General features: G+C 43.8%; 1 protein-coding gene across 7 annotated transcripts in view; it reads left to right on the forward strand.

Annotated features, from left to right (window-relative positions):
• Positions 1-12,216, forward strand: part of DGKI (diacylglycerol kinase iota) — a 251,571-nt gene that overhangs the window by 18,795 nt on the left and 220,560 nt on the right. The window lies entirely within an intron of this gene.

The following is a 12,216-nucleotide window of genomic DNA, read 5'->3' on the forward strand; positions in this document are numbered from 1 at the left end:
ATTGCATTTGCCATTTTACTGCCCATCACCCAATTTGGAAAGATCCCTTTGAGGATCTTAATAAATCCCTATGTGTTTTAAGCATCCTGAACAATTTGGTGCCATTAGCAAATTTGACTACATCACTGCTCACCCCTAACTCTAGATCATTAACAAATTAAAAAGCACAGGTCCAAGTATGATTTGCTGGAGGAGCTCACTTTCTACGTCCCTCTCCATTTATTCCTAGTTTCTGCTTCTTAACCAGTTACTGACGCACAAAGCACACTTCTCCTCGTAGTCCATTACTGCCAAGCTTATGCAGGGAGTTTAGGGGAGGTTGTTTATCAAATGCTTTTTGAAAGTACAATGCCAAATCTCTGTTCTGTGCAATGTCTAGCATAATAGATTTAAATAATAGGGAAATAAGTTGTGGGCTAAATATTTTGTGTTTCAGTATCAGATATGATTCTTGCTATGTGGAAAGGTCTCTTCACGTTTGACAAATTGGTGCTTTTATGGATGAATAAGAAAATACATCATCATCATCAATTGTTTTGCTAGTACCCCTCCTCCCTTTTGGTGAATGCCTATTCTTTAAATTATTCATGTTTTCCTTTCAACGGTGGCCATTCATATTTATGTACGCACAACTGTGTGTCCTGAATATGTATTGCTGCATAATTTATCCTGCTTCAGGTTGCCATCATGCTAACAATTACATCTGTCTCTGGCTGGCAGCTTTAATATGGTGCAGCTTGCTTTGCAGTCGTGCTCTGCCCTGTCCATATCACGACTGCATAAATCATACAGGAGGAGAGAAAACCCTCTAAGCAAGTTCTCAGACCTTTTGGAGCTGAAAAAGAGAGCAGGATTATACCTGCAATAGCTACCTGGTTCACTGTCTGACTAGCTAAACCTACTTGGGACAAGGTGTTGGTGCCATGGGTGGTGCCTAGTCTTGGAGGTCCCGGGCCACAGAGAGGTTAGGCTGGCCTCAACCAGTGCCAGGGCTTTTTCGGCTGTGGCCCCGATCTGGTGGAACGCTCTGTGATGAGAGACTAGGGTCCTGCTGGACTTGACATCTTTCTGCAGGGCCTGCAAGAGAGAGCTGTTCCACCAGGCCTTTGGCCAAGGCACAGTCTGACCCCCTCCTTTGGTAGTCCTCACAGAGCTCTAGCCCAATGGTTGCCATTAATTTGATTTTGAATTGATTTTAAAATGAATTGATTTTAGAATGCTGTGTTACTTTTTTTGTTGTTAGCTGCTCTGAGCCCTGCTTTGGCTGGGGAGGGCAGGCTATAAATAAATAAATAAATTATTATTATTATTATTATTATTATTAATATTAATATTAATATTAATGGGAGTGGGCCTAAGTGTGATGAACTTTAGCAGCAGCCCATCCCATTTTGCCACCCGAGGCACCCTCTAATTCCACTTGAACTCCCCCACTCTGGCTGAACTTGGCAAGAGGGGGAGCATTCCACTAGGCCTTGATGCTTGTCTTCTCTGTCCAAGGGGCAGGGGAGATGAGTGGCAATGCCATGTGCTAGAATGCTCCCTGCAAGAGGGGGCATTCTTCCAGTGGCAGAAGCAGTGGGACAGGTGTAGTGCCGCCTCTTGCACATCTGCCGCCTGAGGCAGCCACTTCACCCCCCCCCCCAGCAGACCAATTTTGTTAGAGAGCATGCAGTTTTGTCTTCTGGTCTCTGTTAATGTTGCCTCTCTTCCTTCAGAGCCTGTATGGGGAGCCTTTAGCTCTCTAGCTCAGGGGTAGGTAACCCGAGGCCCGGGGGCCGGATGCGGCCCATTTGCCTTCTCAGTCCAGCCCACTGATGGTCAGGAATCAGTGTGTTTTTACATGAGTAGAATGTGTCCTTTTATTTAAAATGCATCTCTGGGTTATTTGTGGGGCATAGGAATTCGTTCATTATTTTTTTCAAAATATAGTCCAGCCCCCCACAAGGTCTGAGGGACGGTGGACTGGCCCATGGCTAAAAAAGGTTGCTGACCCCTGCTAGCTGTTGCTGAGCTGCAGCTCTGATCATCTCTGACCAACTATCATGCTTGCTGGGGCTGAAGGGCATTGTATCTGAGCAACAACCAAAGTTGTTTGGTTCCCCACACTTGTATTAGAGTCATAGCTGTCAACGTTTTCCCTTTTTTAAGGGAAATTCCCTTATTCCGAAAGGATTCCTTGCAAGAAAAGGGAAAAGTTGACAGCTATGATTAGAGTAGATCCTTTTGTTCCATATAAGTTGCACACCTTGTGAGATGTCCAGTCCTCTTTTGTATCTAGGGTAGCCAGATACAAAAGAGGACTGGACTCTTGCAAAACAGAGTACCACAGCTATTGCTTGCACAACAAACTATACTTGCTGAAATTCACTCTTCTGCATGATTATTAAGGATGCAGGAACTCTCTTGCATCTGACCACCCTAAGCTTCCCTGATCTGCACAGCCCATCCTTTTATTGGTATGGTCCTATGGTAAATTCAATTTCCTGGAGTGTGAGAAAAGACAGAACTTGCCTCCCCTCTCTTTCTGGTTTAGAAGACCATCTTTTGCCTTTGGATGGAGGAGGATAAAAAATGAGCAGGTGCCCCAGGAGAATCCGAGGTGGATCCCCATTCCACTCTATGAACAACTCCAGGTGCTGCTTTGACCTGGAGTTGCCCGATCCATTATGGCCTCACAAATTGACATCACTAGGGTTAAGATGTAGGCCTTCATCACCGCAGATACAGAAAGAGAGGTGAGCCTCAAGCTGTTCAGAATTGGTCTATTATTGCAGAATAAAAAGCCCAACATGCTTTGATTAAAATCTTCCTCGGGGGAAATATAGTCCAATGTTCTTTTTCTTCCAAGATGATTCTCTTGGGATATTTTCTGTGAAAGGATTTCCACCCTCACAACAGTGGTTGCATTTCTTTGGAATTCCCTTCCAAATTCTGGTTTGCTTTTACAAGAACTTCTTTTTGGTGCTTCTGGTTTTGTTTTAATGAGTTGAATTTGTGGCTTTCTTGCATTCGCTATATTCATTTACAGTGCAATCCTATACACGTCTACTCAGAAGTAAGGTTCTTTCTTACTCCCACATGCCCAGATTTATTTATCTTTGGGGGGGGGGGGAGAGAGAGAAGAAAAGTGGGTCATAAATATTTTAAATAATAAATAAGCCACCTGGATATTAAGATCTGAGAAACCGCTTCCTCTCTTACATAGCATTAAATTAAAGACAGCTATAATGGGCTTGATGCTCTTCAGGTGTTTGGGACTTCAGCTCCCATAAACTCCACCAACATGATCAATGTTCAGGGATGATGGAAAATTTAGTCCACAACATATGAAAGGCATCTCATTTCCCAGCCATGTTTTAAGACCATCATGCTTGATGGTCAAAGAACAAGCTCCATGAGAGGAGTAGCCCATGGTTTGGATCTCCCAACGTGTCTTCTAAGAACAGCCAACCCCCCTCCCCCACCAAAAAAGGCCATGGTGTAGTGGGGGGGGGGAGGTTTAACCCATTTCCCTACTCCAACTCATTGCCTCAACAACTTCTATTTGCCATAGAGGCAAATATCAACTCCAGAGTGGGACAGTTTGGTCTGGAGTCATGGAATGAGAGGGAAGTGTTAAATCTGCTCCTGTTTTGCCACAGCCCCAAACTAAACCAGGAACTCCAAAGGGTACTGCCAGAGTATTAAAAAATTAGACCAGGAGATCTGACCACAAGTTTCCCATGTGATGTGGGACAGGAGAAATTACACAAGAGGCATGGATGAGAGATGTCCTAGTTTTTTAAAAAATCTTATCTATTGATTTTTTCAAACTGCCTATTTTCATCCTAATCAAAGGAAAGGCACAAGAGGAGCCTACTCTGAAGCAGAGAATCTGTTCCACCAATGAGCTTGCTTTTTTATTATAAGAATGGCCAAGTATTACTTAATTTTGATGGGATATGGGGAAATCCCATTTACCTGTAGCTTTAGAGTTCAGCAGACATCAGTATAGTCTTGTGTTGCCATACATATCTGGAATACTGCAGCCACAAGCATTGTCCGGGTGGGAACTGGTGAAATGTCCACGAAAATCTTCAAAAATAGCTGTCTGGATTTTCACTTTTTGCAATATGGCAACCCTAGTATAGTGTCTCCCCCTCTCCCTCTCCTTCCTCCTTAATTTGTTAGGAATTGCTGTGCTTAACGCTTGTTCTCGATATCTGATTTTTGTATTGAATTGGAGTAGTACAAACAATGGGCACCAAGCAAACAGAGTCACTGCAGTAGAATCCTTGGGCGTCTTTTATATTCTTTTTAACGGAACAGAGCCAAATGGTAGAAATTAATTTCCCAAACCACTTGTCCTTCCTCTAGCTAATTGGAATTAACTGATGGCGTGCCAACAACCAGAGGTGCCATCGACTGCCTGCGTTCCTTGCTACCTCCTCCTCCATTTCTGATCTGTTTACTTACTCTTTGGCTTGCCAAGAGAATCCTTGAAGTTAATAAAACTCAATCAGCTATCTCATGCCCTCCAACATTTCCCAGATGAAAATGAGGGCATTGATGTGCTTGTAACACTTCCTCTCACACCATCAACTGCTGCCTTGAGTGTTACCCCATTCACAACTGCACTTCGCTAAAAGCTCTTCTCTGCCTGCTCTACGTTTATTCTGAAAATGGCATCCCCAAGTGGAATTCCCCCCAGATATACCCTAAATATGACAACATGATGCCATGAGGGTATTTCCCCTGTCAGTAGGAAGTAAAGGTCAGTGGGTGCCATTAGGCAGAACATTGGGGCAGAAGTCAAGGGCCCTCCAATGCATCAGTGATGGTATCAGGGTAGGACTGCTTTCTGCTTTCCATTGTGGTGTCCACTACAGGGGGCCCAAGATGACGTGAGCATGATGGAAACCAGTAGGCAAAGTTCTGAGACATTATGGGAACATAATATAAGGCAAGATCAGGACTGTAGACTGGGAGAAGAAAACAAGTTGTCTTAGCCTTGTTTTGGAGCAACTGGCAGAGCTTCTTAGTCTGGTAGTCTAGGTAGTCAAGATGAAAGTTCCATCCTCAGAGTGCTGTCTCTCTTCTGTTAAAGGAACAGTGCATTTTTCTGCAGCTGTTGGTTTCCTCTAGGCCACGCATAGGCATACTTGGCCCTCCAGATGTTTTGGGACTACAATTCACATCATCCCTGGTCACTGGTCCTGTTAGCTAGGGATGATGGGAGTCCCAAAACATCTGGAGGGCTGAGTTTGGGGATGCCTTCTCTAGGTGATCTGCTTTCAGCCTGCATGAACTTCTTGGGGGAAAAGCCCCTGGAGTTTTCCCTGATTCTCTGAAGAGTATGTGGTCTGATCAACAGAGTTAAGTGGCAGAGATATCTCCTTGGAGTTCCAGGGACATGACGTGGGTTCTAATGCCAGAGGATCCACATGGGAAGTACTGGTAAGTGGATCTGTTGTCTTCTCTTCAGCTACTGTTGTAGGAGGACATTCCATCTGATGATTTCCAGCCCATGACACTAGTCCTCCCTCCAGGATGAACAGAAGGGTCTGGCTTACCATGCTTTGAACAAATGAATGAATACGTAAGAGGACTTCCAATGAAACATTAAGTCCAGTGTCTAAAACTGCACCACTGGCAATAGTGTGAAATGATGGGTGAGGAAATGGTAAAGGGCCAGAGCTCAGTGGCTGAGCTTATGCCTTGGGTGCAAAAGGTCCCAGGCTCAACCCCCAGTGTCACCAGGTACAGGTGGGAGTGTCCCTGCCTGAAACCCAGTTGCCAGTCAATGTTGATGATACTGAGATAGATGGACCAATGGTCTGGCTCGGTATCAGGCAACTTCCCATGCTCCTATAATGATCATAGAATTGTAGAGTTGGAAGTGACCATGAGGGTCATCTAGTCCAACCCCCTGCAATGCAGGAACCCTTTGCCCAACTTGGGGTATGAACCCACAACCCCCTGAGATTGAGTCTTGGATGCTACCGTCTGAGCTATCCCAAGGATGTAGTGACATGATGTATCGCCGTACGTTATGGTACATCTGGGGAGAACCTGACCTAGGGATACCAGTTTCAGTTCCAATACCATATCCCCAATAATGTGCACAGTTCCGTCCTTAGTTTTAGGAGAACTAATGCAGCGTTCTGTCACTAGGTGTCACTGTTCATTTGCTTCTTGTGTTAAGAAAGTAATACTGTGTTCTGTCCTTAGATGCTGCTGTTGGCTGCATGAGTTGAGGACTAGCCTTAGGGGTTGGTGAGCTAGGCACTGCTTTGGATGCCAAGCTGAAAGGGGTACCAGTCTGAGTTTAGTGGCTTGGTGTTGAGTGAGTGAAATTGGGTGGACAAAAGAGCAGTGGCTTTAACCCCCTCCCCCCGGTGCGAGTTCTACACTTCATTTAGGTAAAAAAAGAATTTAATTTCCATTATTAGCTTTAAAGTGTGTTTCAGGTTTTTCTTAAAATCATTTGTTCAAGATAAAAATCAGCACCATAAACACAGCAAACATAATACTAATAAAATTTACAAAAAAGCTGTAAGAGGTCCCATTTCAAAACTGGATTGTTGTTATTGTCACTTTTATTACTTTCAAAATACAAACACCCTGTGAAAATTGCATATAAAGACAATATAACAGATCCAGAATACCCTGTTGAACTGATAAGGAATGATGTCTTTGATTCCAATAATTAATAAAAAGTCTTCCATTCCAAAGCAAATTTTGTCAAGGCTGTCAATCTACCTTGTCTAAAATGACAAATAACACTTAGCTGGTACATCAGCAAAGACATGCAGGGTGGCAGCAAAATTGGATCACACTTAGCAGGATTTTCATCTATGTTTTTAATTTTTGTAGTATCCTATTTTGGGTATGACAACCAGAACAGTATGCAAGCCTGGTCACACCAGTGATTTGTATAACAGCATTATTATATTGGCAGTTCTTCTTTTCAATCCCTTGCCTAATTATTCCAAACATGGAATTCACAGCTGTTGCACAATGGGTTGACATCTTCATTGAGTTGTCCCCTACCAAAAAAAAACACCTGTATTGTTATAGTGTGCTTCCACTGCTTTGTGAGCTTTGGCTTGTGCAAACTGTATTACAGTACTGAGAGATCAAGGTTTCAAACAATGTTGCTCTTGGTGGATAGGAATGATGGGAGCCTCTTGTCCACCAGAGTTGATCACAAGCACATTTTGATGATATTCAGCTTTGACAAGCTATGCTCCTCATTGGCTGCTCCAATTCAAAGTGTCAGGAGAATTTGTAGTGCTGCCCAGACATTTGGGAATACATCTCTCACTTGGGTGTCATTGATGAACTGCTTGTAGGGCATCTCATGGGAGCAGTAGGACCTACTTGCTAAGTTGTACAAGTTGTACAAGTTGGCTTTTCAAATAGGGTGCTATTTATTCTATGGCCAGCCCTGGATGAGGCATTTGACTATAGATCATGAGTGAGGACTCTATAGCCCTTCAGATATCATTGGGCCCCAACTCCCATTGGTTCCAACCAGCTTGGCCAAAGGTCAAGAATAATGTGTTGGCTATTTGTGATAAAATAGACGTCTTACACAAGACTTGAAGATAAATCTTTACTTGTCAGGTTGGCAAGAGTTGAACAAGTATTACACACACACACACACACACACACACACACACACGCACACACAAATGCAATGTGTTTTTTCTTTCTTGAACCCAAGAGAGGGTTTAGTCTTTTTTTGTTTTCAAAACTCCTTCATAGCAGTGCATAAGGATGGACACCAGCTTGCCTGTCTTCACAAACTCCTCCAGACAGCATCTTCTTGAAGTCACCACACTTCCACATTCTCAAAGAATCAACTAACAGAATAAATAACTGACTCTCAACTGCCAACCGCCACCTTCTTTTCCCCAAACCATTTATTCTTTGTAAAAGGTAAAGGAACCCCTGGACGGTTAGGTCCAGTCAAAGGTGACTATGAGGTTGTCGCTTCAGGCCAAAGGAGCCGGCGTTTGTCCACAGACAGCTTCCCGGGTCATGTGACTAAACTGCTTCTGGATGGAAGCCAGAGTGCACAGAAATGCTGTTTACTTTTCCGCTGCAGTGGTGCTGTGCTATTGAACTGCTAGGCTGGTAGGAGCTGGGACAGAGCAATGGGAGCTCACCCTGTCATGGGGATTCTAACCGCCAACCTTCCGATTGGCAAGCTCAAGAGGCTCAGTGGTTTAGACCACAGCACCACTCGTTCCCTTACTTATATAGCCTAAATGGACAGGTCAGTAGGACTGCATTGCTCCCCTGAATTCCATCCAACTGGATGGGAGGGAGCACAGCACTGATGAGGTCAGCACAGTACAAATGTGATGGCAGAGCCCATCTAGGGTTCCTGATAGTGCCTTTGCACCTTGTCACATCCTTCCTCTCCTCTGTCTCTGTATGCTGCAGCAGCACAACAGAATGGACATCAGGTGAGTTATGCAGTCCCACCCCATCATCTTTAGCTGGTATGTAGAGAACATGTGCATTTTAAAATCAGAACTCACAATTAACTGTTTCCATACTCAAGTACAGTGGTACCTCGGGTTAAGTACTTGGGTTAAGTAATTCGGGTTAAGTAATTCATTCCGGAGGTCCGATCTTAAACTGAAACTGTTCTTAACCTGAAGCACCACTTTAGCGAATGGGGCCTCTTGCTGCTGCTGCGCCGCAGGAGCACAATTTCTGTTCTCATCCTGAAGCAAAGTGCTTAACCCGAGGTACTATTTCTGGGTTAGCGGAGTCTATAACCTGAAGCGTATGTAACATGAAGCGTAGGTAACCCAAGGTACCACTGTAACCAACTACAGGAGACTGAGCAAAGCTATATTTTATGATTTTGGTTTGAAACTTAACAAAAGCCATAGTTAGGTATTAGAATTTGCTTTGATGGAGATGTTGGGCCTATTACAAGACAGCTCAAGCATCTTTTCATGTCAAAGCTGTAAACAATGAACAGAATTTACCACTTGTAAGCATGTGAACTGCCTTAATTGTGTGGAAAAAACCCCATAAATAAGAGGGTGGTGGTAAATCAATGGCAGGTAGTGAGATGATTTCACCATCTCTCTTCAGCGCAGCATTTAAACACACACAGGCACAATAGAGGATGTCAGTGTTTAGCTATTCAGTGACAGAGTTACACTGATAAGTGGATAATAATAAAACAAGGAGGTAATAGGTTTGTTTTCAAGGATTAATTCTGTACAGAGTAAGAACCTTCTGTAGTGCACTGAAGAGCTTGCATAAGGATATGTTTTAGATAGAGAAATGATTGGGGGATTAGACTTGTTCCTGAAATTTGAAAACACACACACAGAAAAATATTGTGCTTTTTGTCACTTCCAACTGCTGAGCCGAAAAACCTTCCACATTTCTGATGAAACCTACAAGTCACACATGTGAAGGTGCATCTTGCAATGTTTGAAGTTGTTTTCCAGCAATGGTAATTACATGATATTGTAACTTAGGGGTAATGGACTGGATGAGAACCACCAAACTGAAGCTCAGTCCAGATTAGACTGAGGTACTGTTAGTGGGCAGTTCCCTAGACTGGATCGATGGGAGGTTGCCTACTCTTGATGGGGTTCCACTCCCTCTGAAGTTACTGGTACATAGCTTGAGGAGAACTTTGGGATCCTTTGCTGCCATTTGGCCTCAGTGACCCAGAGTGCTTTCCATCAGCTTCGGCTGTTAGCCTAGCTGTGCCCCTGTCTGGACAGGGGTAGCCTAACTTCTGTTGCCTATGCTCTGGTAACCTCAAGGTTAGATTACTGCAATTTGTTATACATGGGCCTGCTTCTAAAGAATTTGGAACAGGGCCGTCTTTACCTGAGGGTGCAAGGGGTGTGGGGAACCCAAGTGCTGAATTCTGGGGGGTGCCAGGTGCCCGCCGCTGAAGCTGCCTTAGCTCTTAACTATCTACCTGTTATGAAATAATAATTTTGATCAAGCTAGAAAAACAAAATACATATATACCTAGGTACTACTGAAATGTATACCTACTGTTTCACTAAAGGACTTTCGACTTTGTGCGCTCATTTACCAAAGATGCGCTGCGACTCACCAGCGGTGGCGCTTGTCAGACTCAACAACGGCACTCACAACTAAATTTGGGGGTGCTGGGCGGATCTTTGCACCCTGGCGGCGCATATGCTAAAGACTTGCCTGGTTTGGAACCTTCAACTGGTGCAGAATTCAGCAAACAGGTTGCTCACTGGAGCAAGATAGTTTGAGCATATATCATCAATCCTGGCCTGATTGCGCTGACTACCAATTAGTTTCCAGGCCCAATTAAAAGTGCTGGTTTTTGACCTATAAATATCTCATGACCACAGTACCTTTGTACTGTCACATTCGTATTAATTGTATCCTGCCCATCAGACTAGGTTGCCCCAGCCACTTGGGGCGGCTTCCAACAAAACATAAAAACACAGCGATACCCCTTCTTTCAGAGTGACTTAAATTGTGTTTTCTATGAAGTTTTACAGTATGTAACAGAAGCACCTTGAGTTTTCTGTGTTCCTAAGTGTTAAGCTTTGGAGCATGCAGTGGCTAAAATGTTCCCCTTTCATGCTGATTGGGGTGGCTCTGTTATGCTGGAGACAGGGACTTCCCTTGACCCCACGTACAGCACTGGGCATTCATTATTACTGTATATATAGAGAAGTATATAACAGTTTCTGCTTTCAGGTTTGGCTTTTGTCAAACAATCATTGTTGAGATTCCTTTTATTGCTCCTGACACCTAGATCCCAGGAGACAGAGCAGCTCTCTTGGGACATGACTTAAATGAGCCTAAGTTGGTTGTTACTTAGACTAATGGGTTCATTTAAATGAATTGAAAGAGCCAGTTGGGAATTCTTAACCTTACGGCACATAATATTTGATGGCAGGTGTGTCATTTCTTCTCAGGTGCTTTGAAATCCTGAACCTATTGTGGTAAAAGGAGATGAGGAGCGGAGAATCTTCTGTGACTTATTTGAGGGGGAAAGTAATCTTCTCCAGGGTAGACAAGGTAGTGCCCTCTGGATGTTGCTGGATTCCAACGTCCAGCATCCCTGACCACTGGCAATGCTGCTGGTGCTGCTGGGAATTGTAGTTCAGCAAAGCCTCTCCTCCTCCTGGAGGCAGAGCAACGTCTTCCCTGTGCAGATATGTTTCCACCATCTGTTCCAACACAGCTGGGGATGCATCTTGGTTTATGTAGGTGGGCCTGGTCACATGGATCTTTCCCATAGAAACAGCACCCATGTATCTGACCCCATCTGCCTAGCTGTATCAATCAGATGCAGTTCACAGTTGTGTGGGAGCAGATCATGGAAATGTGACTCCCACATAGGCAGAAATTGGATTCAGTTCACATTTACAAGCAAACCTACCTAATTCACACTTCCTAAACCAACAAGCAAAGAGAGACATAGCTGTCCTTCAAACTTCACATCTCTCTGGCTTTAAGTGACACAGTTCTCCAACACAAAAATCTGCACATATTTGTGAAAATGGGTGTGCAAGACTACATTATGAGGAATTACTTGCAGAAATGCACAACAAATTGTGTACATAAATGCATATATTAGGAGAAATCCTCCCAAAATGCATATAGATTTTTGTTTGGATTTGTGTAAAAGAATTTGTTTTTTGTAAATTTTTGGAAGGTTTTTTTTGCTTGTCTTTTGATTTCCTGAAAAATACTAAAATACGTAGAAAATACTGGGCAAGAACTGTCTCACAAGAGCCTTTCAGATATAACTCTGTTGTTGGTTCTATGGGATAAATGGCATCAAAGAACATAATGCAATCAACTAAGCTTAATATTGAGATGTTGTTGATCATCAACCAGTACAATCTCAGTCAGGGTTAGGTAGGGTCAGATTGGTAAGCGTCCAGGAATCTGATATTCCCTAGACCGGGGTTTTCCAATCTTGGGTCTCAAGCTGTTCTGGAGTACAGCTCTCATCATCTCTAGCTAATAGGACCAGTGGTCAGGGATGATAGGAATTGTAGTCCAGAAACAGTTGAGACCCAAGTTTGGGAAAAAATGCTCTAGAGCAGCCTTTCTCAACTTGTGGGTCCCCAGATGATGTTGAACTACAACTCCCATCACCCCTAGCTAGCAAGGCCGGAGCTTGGGGATGATGGGAGTTGTAGTCCAACAACATCTGGGGACCCACAGGTTGAGAACCACTGC

Source organism: Podarcis filfolensis (genome assembly GCF_964270895.1).
Source record: "Podarcis filfolensis genome assembly, chromosome: 10".
Classification (NCBI taxonomy): domain Eukaryota; kingdom Metazoa; phylum Chordata; class Lepidosauria; order Squamata; family Lacertidae; genus Podarcis; species Podarcis filfolensis.